The 12,387-nt window shown below is 43.3% G+C and overlaps 1 protein-coding gene across 3 annotated transcripts in view; it reads right to left on the reverse strand.

The window, feature by feature from the left end:
- Positions 1–12,387, reverse strand: part of Fam135b (family with sequence similarity 135 member B) — a 280,584-nt gene that overhangs the window by 208,556 nt on the left and 59,641 nt on the right. The window contains exon 1 of one of the 3 annotated variants that reach the window (XM_048457321.3): positions 10,376–10,550. The exons of the other annotated variants lie outside the window; for them this stretch is intronic. The gene's annotated coding sequence lies outside the window, so the exon portion shown is untranslated. Of the gene's footprint in view, positions 1–10,375; positions 10,551–12,387 lie in introns of those variants that run through there. 3 annotated transcript variants of the gene reach the window in all.

The raw sequence follows: 12,387 nt of genomic DNA on the forward strand, positions 1-12,387 counted from the left end.
GAAAATTTATTCCTTATGTATTTTGCTTGTGAATATCAATCTGGAGTAATATGATAACGAGAGGGGCTCTGTGTGTATAGCATAATTTTAATGGAAGCAACTGTCCTTAATTCCATGGTCTCGTGTCAGTCAAGGTCTAGGCTCCCAGCAGAATTGCTCACCGCATCCCCATTTTATTCCAGAAGCATTTGGGCTTGACTAACACACCACCTGATCCTCTTACACTCTGTGCTATATGGAGTGCATTATTGGTGATCTCCTTTGACGAGACAGTAAAAGCCCTGACAGGGGATTTAGTTATTAGGGAGACAGAGTGCTGTTCAAATCCAATCCATATAAAGTAGGACTAAGCTCCCATCCCTATCCAACAACTCTTTGCAGAACACAAGGTCCCAGGTTGCTCCTTATGCCCCAGGCCAGAGATCAGGAACTTCCCCTAGGCCCTAAGTGGTTCTCACCTTCTGAATGCTGAGACTCTTTACATTTCTCCATATTGTGGTTATCCCCCAACCATAGAATTACTTACATTGCTACTTCATAACTGCAGTTTTGTTACTGTTATAAATTAAATATTTTTGGCCATAAAGGTTAGTCAAAGGGGTCATGACCCACAGGTTGAGAACTGCTGCCTTGGGATATGCTTAATTAGGAGCATGGAGCCTCAAGGTTCCACTGCCATTTCTGTGAACTTCATAGATGAGAGACAGGGGCCTCTGCAAAAGCACCTTTAGGGGAAAATACTGGTATCTAAAAAACAGGAACAAAATGACTTTCTGTCTGTAACAGAAATATCTAGAACAATGCCAGCACACTGAGTCTATAGTGAATGCCTGTTGGACAACAGAATCAGCTATCATCAGTACTTAACTCCCTAGGGCGACAAATAATTTGCAAACGATTGACACAGGTTCTTGGTGCACAGTTACATTCATGTCAAAACTTCTGACCAAAATAACCGCATCAGACTAAAGCAATCACAACTCTACAGCACATCACAGGGAGACAGAAGGGAAACCCATCATCTCAGAAGGCATCCTTGGTCTCCTAGGATGCAAAGGCACACTCTTGGCAAGGTTATAAAGAGGTTGTCAACATTCATCACCATCACTTCAAAATTGTCTGGATAAACACACACCTTTAATAGCACCTTTAAGGGAATCGTTCATTCACAAGCACGTTTTCCCTTGCTTCCCCAAAGTGTGAGTGCTTTTGTTACTGCCGCCCTGTGCAAAGCCATCCTTCAGTCACTAGTTTCCACTCATATCTATTCTGTACGGTTCCTGCAGCATGGTTAGTGCTCTGTAACAAGCCCGCATCGCTCAAGTGGGTGCACAGGTGTTGAGGGAGCGGGCCCTCAGTGCTGGACTCTGTGCCGGAAACCAGCAGTACTTGGCTGTGATGACTCCTGGAATCCCAGGGAAGCCGTGGCTCAGATGATGCCACAGCTTGAATGTGTCCCCCCAAATTCACATGTTGGAAACATAATACCCCAAATTGCTTATGGCACGTCTGGAGGTGGGCTTTAGAAGTAACTAGGATCTAGTACACTAGTAGAAGTGGAGCCAAAGAAGGAATTAGGGGGGTTGGAAGACAAGAGACCCAAGTGTGTACACCTTTTCTGTTTCACCAGGTGAGACCCTCTGCTATACTGTAACGCAACAGAAAGACTCTTGTACAACGCAGCACCTAGACACTGGCTTGCCCAGGCTCCAGAACTGTGAACTGAATAGACCCTTTCGTTTATCATTCATGTGGTCTGTTAGAGCCACACTAAATCGACTAAGACAAGCTGAGTGGTGAAAATAGTGCGCAAGGCAAGGATTCACAGAGAAGATCCTTCTGCACTGACCTGGAACCCTCTGGGGACAGTGTGCAGCAGACTTTTCTGTGATGACTGCAGAAGGGTGGAGCATGCAGGGTCAGCTTAGAAGCAGAGACCAGGATTCATTCCCATGCGGCATGCCCTCAGACCTGCCTAGTTTATCCCAGCCTCACCCTCCACCCACCTCCACGGGAAGCAAGTGGGAGGAAAGGAAGAATGGGAGGAGGAGCGGAGATGAGTGCCGAACAAGTAGGTCAGACACCCACTCCTGGTAGCACTGGGTAGCGGGAGCTGCTTTTGTACGCCGTGGGATCCCCTTTAGTTTCTCCGTGCCTGCTCCCCAGTCTGTGGAAAGCTGTTCGTGTCAAGAGCTCCCTGCCTTCGAAGGCTGGCAAGGCTCTTTCTCCTTGGGCTACACACAGACTCCAGTCTCGGGGAAAGTGGCCTGCTCCTCTAATTTTAAAAACCTGCCATCCTTACAGTCTTGCGTCTCATTCCAAACATCCACCAGGTACGAGAAGTATTAGCATGAAGGCCAACCTTCTATTTTCAGTGTATTTTCTACAGATGGTGACTTTACAGGAACACAACCAAAAACGACTTTGAGACCTCTTGACAGAATTCCACAAACACGTTAATAAACAACTTGGAAACTTCATAAAATGGGCTCTAAGTGGAGCGCCACGTACCCCGCCGAGTACTTATTTATAATGTTGTAAATCTGACGTGCTATGAACTATTTAATTTAGCATTGTAAAAATAAAAGGGTTGCGATGCTCAACTAGACTTGGGACACGCTAAATTGAATTGATCTGGGGATTGCAGAGCTTCTCAGAACCTTTGCCATGGTATTTCCCTAGATGCCACTACAAGCAGACCTAGAATAGGATTCAGCATGACCTTCTTGACAGTGGAAGTCTTATTACGTAGGACATCACCTGCCCCATGGTCCATGCCACACTCTGAAAAGGGCTAATCTGACAGCTGTGTTGCCCTGAGAAAATCATTGAAATGGTCTGAGTCTTAGCTGCTCCTGCCACAAACCTCTGCTGTAGCTAGTAACAGTAGAAACGTAACTATCTGCACCATGCGAAACCACAGAAGAGGCTCACAGCATTTTATTGATCTCTCAAGAGACACCTAAAAACTTCAGAGGACCCCATCTATTGACTGGTCCAGGCTCCGAGCCAAATGCCCGTCTCGGGTGTGTTTCCAATCTCCTTTTTTACTCCCGGGCAATGGAGGGGGAAAGCACCTTTAGTCGAACTGACACAGCCCAGGCCTGGGACAATAAAGGATGACTCTACTGTTTAATGCAGTGCTTTCCGGGAGAGACACTAAGCAGCTCCATTTCCTTTCTCTGGAGCCAGGTGATGAATGCAACTGACAAGTCAGAGATGCCACTTGTGGATAATGTGTCTCAGGGCAGAGCCACAAAGGCAAACTCACCCCATCATTTCTGAGAATTGAGAGGCTTGCGTGATGGATCTTCTCAAGAGAAGCCAGCATTCTGGGAACTCGTGCTGGGTTGACTTGGGAGACGTGCTGCCCACAGACCTGCGTGATGCACCCAGGATAGCCAGGCACTAAGAGTTACCACTTGTATTCTGTGTCCCTATCTCTGAGAAAGGGTAAAGGGTGCAGGGTTTTTTTCTAGGAAATAGAGCTCTTTTGAATGCACAGAAAATAAAAACAGAGAGGAATGAGAAAGAACAGCTAAGGCTCCACAGTTAAATCACTGGGATCTAAGACACCTGCCGCCTAAGATACTTGGAACATCCAGATAGACTCGAGCTTTTGTCGTTAGGAACACAGATTTATGCTATTCTACTGGTTCCTAAAATGTCACAGTGCTTATTAAGAAGGAAATTCTTGTTTTTCTTGGAAGACAAAATGTATATCTTCAAGTAATAATGAATGAGAACCTGACCATAGCACTCACCATACATCAGACCTTTACTTAGCCCTACCCTCAACCCACTCCGCAAAGGAAGAAGATGTTCCTAATCAAAGATTAGAAAACCAATGTACAAAGAGACTCACTGCTTAGCCCAAGCTCTATGTATGGCAGGAAAGGACACTGCTAGAACCCCACACTTAAAGTCTGATGTCCCAGGAGTCTGCTCTTGGACACTCAGATTCCACTCTCAGTAAAAAACTGCACGGTGCAAAGTATCCATGAACCCAGCAGCCTGACCTTCCAGCCCACACTGACAGGCAAGCCCGTCCTTCACAGCCTAGTGATGCTATGCCAGTAGTGGTTATGGAAGTCTCTGCAGCACAGAGATTATGGCCAGAAGCCCCTGGGTACAGCACAGAACTATCTCTATGTGTATGACAGATGGAGAAAGTACTGAGTACTACTCTGTGTGGGGGGCTCAGGTGCTATCCAGAAGAACTCCAGGAAAAAGGAATTGAAGTTAAGACAAGATCTGACATCAGAGGCCTAAGAGAATCCTGCCCTGAAACTTTGGTGATTGCGAAATGCAACGTGTGCTGTGGTAAGCTGACCCTGAGATGGCTCTAATGACCCTGACCCAGCCGAGAAGCCTGTGTAATCCTCTCCGGAGATAAGCAAACAAGCATTCTGCTTCTGCCTTGCTTGCTGTCTCTTGCTGGTTCTGATATTAAAAGGGAGAAAAGATCAGGTGCCATTTTGTAAGCTGTGGTAGAGAAAGGAAACAAGGGAGGAATTGGGAGAACGGCCTGCTTAACCAAATCTTGCTAACAATTGGAGAGAAACTGGACATGTATTTTTGTCACCAAGATCCCAGTCAGAATACCCCTTAATGTCACCATTAAGACCGGACTAGATCATCTGGCTTAACCACATCAACACCCTAACTGGGTGTCTCTGCTCTGAAGATGCTAACAGTACCAGCGGTAGTCTGCTCAATCACAGCGATAACTCACTCTCAACCTACCGCATATGTCTGGGGTACACTTGTGTAGCCTTGCACCCTCACCTGGCTCTGATTATGGCTTTCACAGTGAGCAGCTCTTGGGCTCCAATCACCTCATGCAGGCAGATGCTGACCCCACCTTGACTCTGTCTCAGCCCACAGCCCTGTCCTCCAACCTGCTTTCCCCTCCCCATGGACATCCAAGGGAGTCAATTTATTATGGTGCAAACCTTTGGCCATAGGGGCAAGTATGAATATGAAGGCTCCTCTTCCGTGCCAGCTGGAAGTGATGTCCGAACGTTCCCCTCATTCTGCTCACCAGGTATTTTCCGCCTGCAGGCGGTGTGGCTAAGAGGCATTGAGATGGCCCCCACCTGGCTGATGCCTACATTAACTCTTCTTTCTTTGGAACTCTGCTCCCTGATCCTGGCTCTTGCTCCCTAGGAATGCAACATACAGGACTGTGTGCTCATTTAAGACTTCATCTCAGACTCTATTGCTTAGACAGTACATGGTCTTGAAAAGTCTATCAGAGGCATTTAGTCAGTGGGCAACTATCAAATCCCTGCTCTCATGAACTGAGCAACTGCAGTATCTTTTTTTTTCTTTTTAGTGTGAATGTTTATAATACTTCTCTCTCCTTTCCCCCCTCCTCTCTCTGTATATCTATGTCTGTATATATTTATTTACTTACTTTTAAAATCTCTCACTTTCTACCTGGGAACAGAGAAGAATGGAAGACACAAAGCAATTGCTCATTTAACGAGTTGTGAATCACATTAAGGGAAATTTCGATCTCTTTTTCTCTCTTTATCCCCTCCCCCATATTTATGATTTCTTCTTTCTCTCTTTCATGTGGCTTTAGTGCTACGCCATTCTTTCCCACCTCAGAGTCTCCCTGTCTCACGAACTGTTTTGTGCGAAGTGTTTGCTTATTTGTGTCCTTGCTTTGAAGAACTTCCCACCATCTAGTTAGTTACCATTTATATTTAATAGAACGACTTAAGGGACATGGCATCCAGTTACAGAGGAAATCTGCCCTTTGTCCCCTCCATTGGTGTGAACGCCCATTCTCTGTGTGTTATGAAGGTCCCTGAACACATAACAGACTTTAACTTATTCATTTCTCTTAACAACACTGAACTCCGCTGGGACGGGTCTCACAATGTGTTCATACTTCCTCCAAAGAATGACTCTCTCGAATTGAATGAGTGAATCCAATATGGAAGAAGAAAGGCAAAGCGAATTTTCTGGTGAACATCATACTAACAATTTCAATCTAAATCTGACATCCATGCACTTCAGTATTAGAAGAGGAGGGGGTCAGAACAAAACCACACGCTCATTCGACTAGGTCCATGCTCAGCCCTGAGTTTGTTGTCATTGGTGCAGTTCAGCCCCACGGAGCGTTCAAAGAGCGAATCAGAGTGACAAAGCAAATCACACCAAGCAAACTTGGGAAAACCAGCTAGCAAGTATGTGCCACCTCCCCTAACCTTTCTGCTGCCAAAACCCCCATTGACAATGCAGACTCCACTATCAAGAGCAAGAGTATGATACACTCTACGTTCTGCAGTTTTAGAAAAGGCTAGAGATCAATGACATCAACAGACTGGAGGGTGTCTGGGACATTTGTCATGCAAGGCACTGATAAACTTTAGCGCGTGCACACACACGTACATACATGCATACACACATACATATACAGACACGTACACACATACACATGCATACACATGTACATGTTCACGCATGCACATGTGCACACATGCATACACACATACACCCCAAATATGGGAACCACATTACTATCTGAAAATGCTCTGTGATTTTCCAACTACATAGTAAATAACAAGACTATTTAATGATCTTTCCTAGGGTAAGTGATCTATGACAAGCTTCTTGACCCAGTAAGTTTTTTCATATGCAAAACTGAAACCACAGCAGATCTGCCAGGTCTTGAGGGTGGCAGTGACAATGATAGCAGCTAGCATGCAATGGAAATTCCTGAATAGGAGATGATTGCTTCTCCTTGCAGACCTTCACTGCTATACTATAGTTGATGGGGTAAACAGGTATTTCCCAGGTTACCAGGACATGTGACATGCTGGAATTCATACATTCAAACTTTGAAATGAACTTTTGAATTAGATAAAAGCTACTGAGTGGCAACTCATTTAGGTTAGAGTGCCACAGTGTAGGTATATGGGTGTGAACTCCAATTTCAGCCTCTGTCTAAACAACCAGTGTCTTGCCTTGACACAACCGTTCTACTTACACTCTGCGGCTGTCATAAAATACCCTGACCAAAAACAACTGTGAGAACAAATGAGCCTTTTTTTTTCCAAGTTGCAGTCCATGATTTCAGAGAAGTCGAGGCAAGAATGCAATCAAGCAGGTGGCCACATCCCATCCCACAGTCAAGGGCAAAGAACACAAACCCTTTCATGTTTGCTTGCTGGATGCCTATGCCCAGCTAGCTCTCTTCACTTTTATACAGGGCAGGGCTCAGCCTAGGAAATTATCCTGCCCACGGTCATGGTAGTTCTTCCCACCTCCATTAATATAATGATCAGTGCAGACAAGTTTATGGGCATACTTGATCTAGCTAACTCCTCATTAAGACCTTCTTCCCGGGTGATGCTAGACTGTGTCGAGCTGACAGTTAAAACCACTGTACTAACATCAAATGAGGAAGGGTCTTACTAGATTAGAGCAGGTTTAGTACAACTGGACAAGAAGAAAGGGTTTTGTTTTTGTTTTAGGACTGAGGTGCTCAGCTCTTCTGTAATCTTCAGCTCTTCCTGTGTGTGTCATTCTAATGAGAGAATGAGATGGCTTAAAGGGACTTCTGTGTGTCTTCCTCCCTGGGTAAAGTTTGGGGCACTGAAGATCTTCATATTTCCACCAGCACCAGCTGAAGTCTTATCACAAGACCTTAAAGGGTTCAGGGGGCTGGAAACAGAAACTGGAGGATAAGGACTAAGACACCAATGACCAATGCTCCATGAGAAGGTGTGGAATGGAGCTGGGCACAACTCAGTGATAGAACAACTCTTGTCTAACACACACAAGGCCCTGGGTTCAATCTTGAGGGGTCATTGCCAAACCAATGATGGAAGTGTGATTCTGCAGCTATAAATGTCAGGGACAGGACTGGCACACTCTTTTTCTCTCTTTATCCTCATTTTTACTCTTGTTCCTTGTTCCTTAACTAAAGACTCTCTCTCTCTCTCTCTCTCTCTCTCTCTCTCTCTCTCTCTCTCTCTCACACACACACACACACACACACACACACACACACACACACACACTGAGGAGAAACGAGTTTTGTTGTTTTCATCTCAGATCTCAGATCTGGAGGCAGGAATAGGAGTGAGATTTCCATACAAGTAAAGAACAAGTGAAGACCTACATTTTCCTAATTCTGGATTACCAAGATGTGTCACCAAAGTAGAGGGAACAGCCTCCTTACCCAGTCTACTACAGGTGTGCAATGAGTACTCTTGCCTCCCCTGATGTGCAACTGATCCTGGTTGCTGCAAGATGCCCTGTGGGATCCAAGTTTAGCTGCTGGTGGTGACAATGATGGAAGATTTAATTATAGAAACTTTGCTGAAGAAGGAACCTTAAGGTCAGCTCTTTCAATTTATAGTTTGGAAACTGAGACCCCAGGGAGAGAAATGACAGCCCTGAGCACAGAATTGCAAATCATAACCTGTGTGAAACCTACTGTATACCCACCATCCTTCCCCTGCCTCCCAGAAGTCCTCCTAAGAAGAGCTGGTCATTGTTTTTTTTATATTTTAAGAGATTAAAGTGGGTGAAGACAAAGGAACAAGAGATAGTTAATTAGTATGAAGTGCTATTCCAGGGTCTGTGACTCCCCCCTCACCAGGGCAAGTCTATTATTCCTCCTAAGTCCCAAAATGGAAGCAGTGAAAATATTAAGTTTATTTGCTCTGATCGTGAGTGTCTTGGTGGACTCCTCTTCTGAAATCTGGCTGTGTCTCAATCTCTCATCAGACATTTTCACTGACTTCCCAGCGTTCAGAATCTGAAGTCCAGTTCCCAAGCATGACATTCATGGTCCCTCCATCTGGCTCCACTGCACTTCCCAGTCTCTTCTCCTTTCTCCTGGCCCAGCTATACATAAGTTTCGATCTTTAACCCAGGCTGCAATGATCTCTCTTCTATTCCTTCTCAAGTTCAGCTCAGCTTGTATGATGCAGAAGAGCAAAGGCACAGCCCCCTTCATTGCCCTTCATAATTCTGGAGCAGATAGCTAATGGGAATAGCAGGAGAGTAGAGGTGAGAACCTTTCGGCTTTGGTCAAATAGACCTGATGCATGCTGGTTGTGAGTGGGCAAGTTCCCTTGATGCCTGAACATTTAACTTTCACAGCAAGATATTCACACAGTCACCTTCTGAGGACAAGTGACTTCCCAACACACAACACTGTAACATAATCAGACCATAGTTGTTCCATGCTGTTCCATGCACTCTAATGTGACAGCATGACTTGTTTTATTCCGATGTCACTCTTTGATTTGTTTGGTTATTGCTTTGGACTGTCTTTCCCCTTTCTCCTCACGAAGCAAGCTGTGTGTTTCATATATAAGTCTTGTTTGTTTACTCATTCATAAATAAATTATTAAGTGCCAATTTATGACAGGTATTGCCTTAGGCACTGAAGATAGTGAACTGACAACCAAACATGCTTTCCACTTTCAGCAATCATACCTCATATCTGAGAAGAGAGATGTCTATACATCTTTATTTTCAATTCTATTTCCAGTTCTACCTCATTGATCTACACAAAATGATTATTTTTTATAAGATCTACTTTTATGAAATAATTTTCTACATTTTGAGGATTAGGCTAAATAATTTCTATGTACTATTTAGAAATATGTCTGATTTCCAAGCAGGGAACTTTCCTTGTCTGTATTAGAAAATTATGGCTCTATTGTACTCGGTCTGAGATTCTCAGATAGAAATCAATAGAGTACCAAGATTTATATTTATGTATGTCTAACCACAAAATCATCCCCTTAACTTCAGTGACTTATTGGATAATTAGTAATAAAATAAATACAATGACAAATAAAATATAAAACATGGGGAGGAGTATTTAGCATTCCATTTCAAACATTTTTTTTAAATTAGAGTCCATGATATCATTTAAAACATGTATCATGGCAAACTTCATAGGTTTCTCAGGCAGTTTTTATAATAAACTTACAGCAAATCAATACATTCAACCCCCTGCAGAGCTCAGATACCACCTTCAGCTTCACTGATTTGTCATCATCAAAATGTGACTGTCACAGCGACATCCCAAAACCATATTTGGTCAACAATATTGTCATCATTATTCTCTTACTAATTTTGAAACACCATCCTTCAAGAGTTGACAATGAATTAAAAGCCAGCACTAAGTGACTGTCCTAATAGTACCCAGGATCACCCCCACAGAATTTTATCTGTGTGGACACTCAAGCTTATGATGATCTCTAAGGTGGACGGCATTTCTCTAGCGGTACATATGGAAAGGACTCCCACTATAAGTAATCTGACCAAGATTCGAACAGGATCGATAAGAGGCAGGACTTGATTTTGGTACCATATTTCAGCTATGATCACTTACTTGGAAACATTAAGTACCACTGACAAAGTTAGCATCTGAGCAGGGTGTCTCATCAGTATGAAGTAGGTAGGGAGCAAGTAGGGGCAGAGCATCTTCAGGTATCCATAAAGATATCCAGAGAAAGTGCAGATCTGGACCTTGGTGCTGTGCTTCAGAGAGGCTTTAGAAGAATGTCCTCACTCACTGACTGCATCCAACATTCTGTTTGGAATTGTTTGTGCACAATAGAGATGGAAGTGTGAGCTCAACCTAAGTCAACCCCCCAAAGTAGATGGAAAACAGACGCAGTACAGAGGTCCCCAGGTCTCTTCTGGGCTTCATCCATTTTTCCCTCACTGTAGACCCTGAACCTGAGTTCTGGCAGCAGTTTGTCAAGTGTTGTCCCAGGACCTGAAAGCAGGCAAAGGTAAAAGGCTCCGCAGGCATCATCAAGGTCATGAGAACAGGTGAGCATGGAAAAAGAAAAATCCAAGCCTCAGATAACTCACCAGGTTATGTGCCAACTACTAACAATCGTCATGAAGAAAAATGGTCAACCCTATTTGTAATCTAGTAAATGCGAATTAAAATCACAACATATGACATCGTAATGACTAGAATGCCAATAGAAAATACGGGCAACACCAAGTGGGGGTGTGGATAGGAAGCTAACATTAATATTTATGCATTTCCGGTGTAAACTGATGTGTCCACTTTGGAAAAGTACTCAGCACTGTCTCCTAAAACTCAGAATATACAAACCCTGTGCCACTTTGAAGCTGAGTTCTTCAAAGTATTCAACAGAAATGCATGCACACATGCATACGAACGCCACCAGCCATCATTTCCTGCAACGCTCCACTGCTGTTACAAAGATCTCATCAAAATGTAGAAATGGATTGTGGCATATCTGTGCTTTGGACAAGATATGACAGAGCATTAAGCACTACTCGAAGCTGTCTCTACAAGCAATATGCACAAATTGCAAAATAATGTTTAAGTAACGTTGAAAGTCAGTAATAAAAGAATCTATACTTCTTGGTTACATTTGCATAAATCTTTTCAAAACATGGTAAACGTAATCTATGTTGCTGGGTATCAAGAGAGTAACTGGTAATGTGTGAGAGTGGATGGAAAGGAGCATGGTGGCTCCTGGGATGTGAATGGTTTTCTGAGTCTGGATCCATGGCCTGGTAAAAACTAGTCTTTGTGTTTGAGAAATGTTTTCAAGATCATGTACATGTATATACATTTTCTTGTTTTGTTTCATTTTGAGATAATATATCACTCTGTAGCTCAAGCTATCCTCTAACTTGCTATGTAGCTCTGGCTGGTTTCAAAATTGTATCAAGCTTCCTTCTTCAACTTTTCTAAACACTGGAATTAAAGTAGCGCATCCAAAATAATAAAAAAAAATAATAATAAAAACCAATCTGCCCTATGACCTCGCTCTACCCTCTGGATATTTACCTAACAGAGAATTAGTATCTAGCATATACAAATCACTCCAAAACTGCACACCAAAAAGCAAACAAACAACACAGCCAACAAATGGACTAATGGAATTAGTAGACAGTTCTTAACCGACAGCACACAAGTGCCTAGTCAACACATTGAAGAGGTGCTTTTACGTCATTGTTATGGCAACGCTAGTCACAATACATAAATTAGGGAACCTGGAACCAGCTAGATGTCCACTAATGGAAGAATGGGTACCAAAAAGGTGGTTCATACACACAGCAGAATGTTTCCCAGATCTAAAGAAGACATTGCCATTTGAAGGAAAATACACGCAACCAGACATGACCATATTATGTGAATATTTTATGATTAAGTCTGAAAATGAAAAATGGTCTCGTTTTCTCTCACTTTAAGGTGCTCGACTCTATAACTACATTAAAGCATATATGTATACATGATGCAAACATAAGAAGAAAACCATCCAGGTGAAAAGAACCAATGGGAGAGGGAATGATGAAGCAAAGGCCAGCGGAGAATGGGAATATACTCAAAATGCGTTGATACCTGCATGG

Source organism: Myodes glareolus, chromosome 19, assembly GCF_982192425.1.
Source record: "Myodes glareolus chromosome 19, mMyoGla1.1, whole genome shotgun sequence".
Taxonomy (NCBI): domain Eukaryota; kingdom Metazoa; phylum Chordata; class Mammalia; order Rodentia; family Cricetidae; genus Myodes; species Myodes glareolus.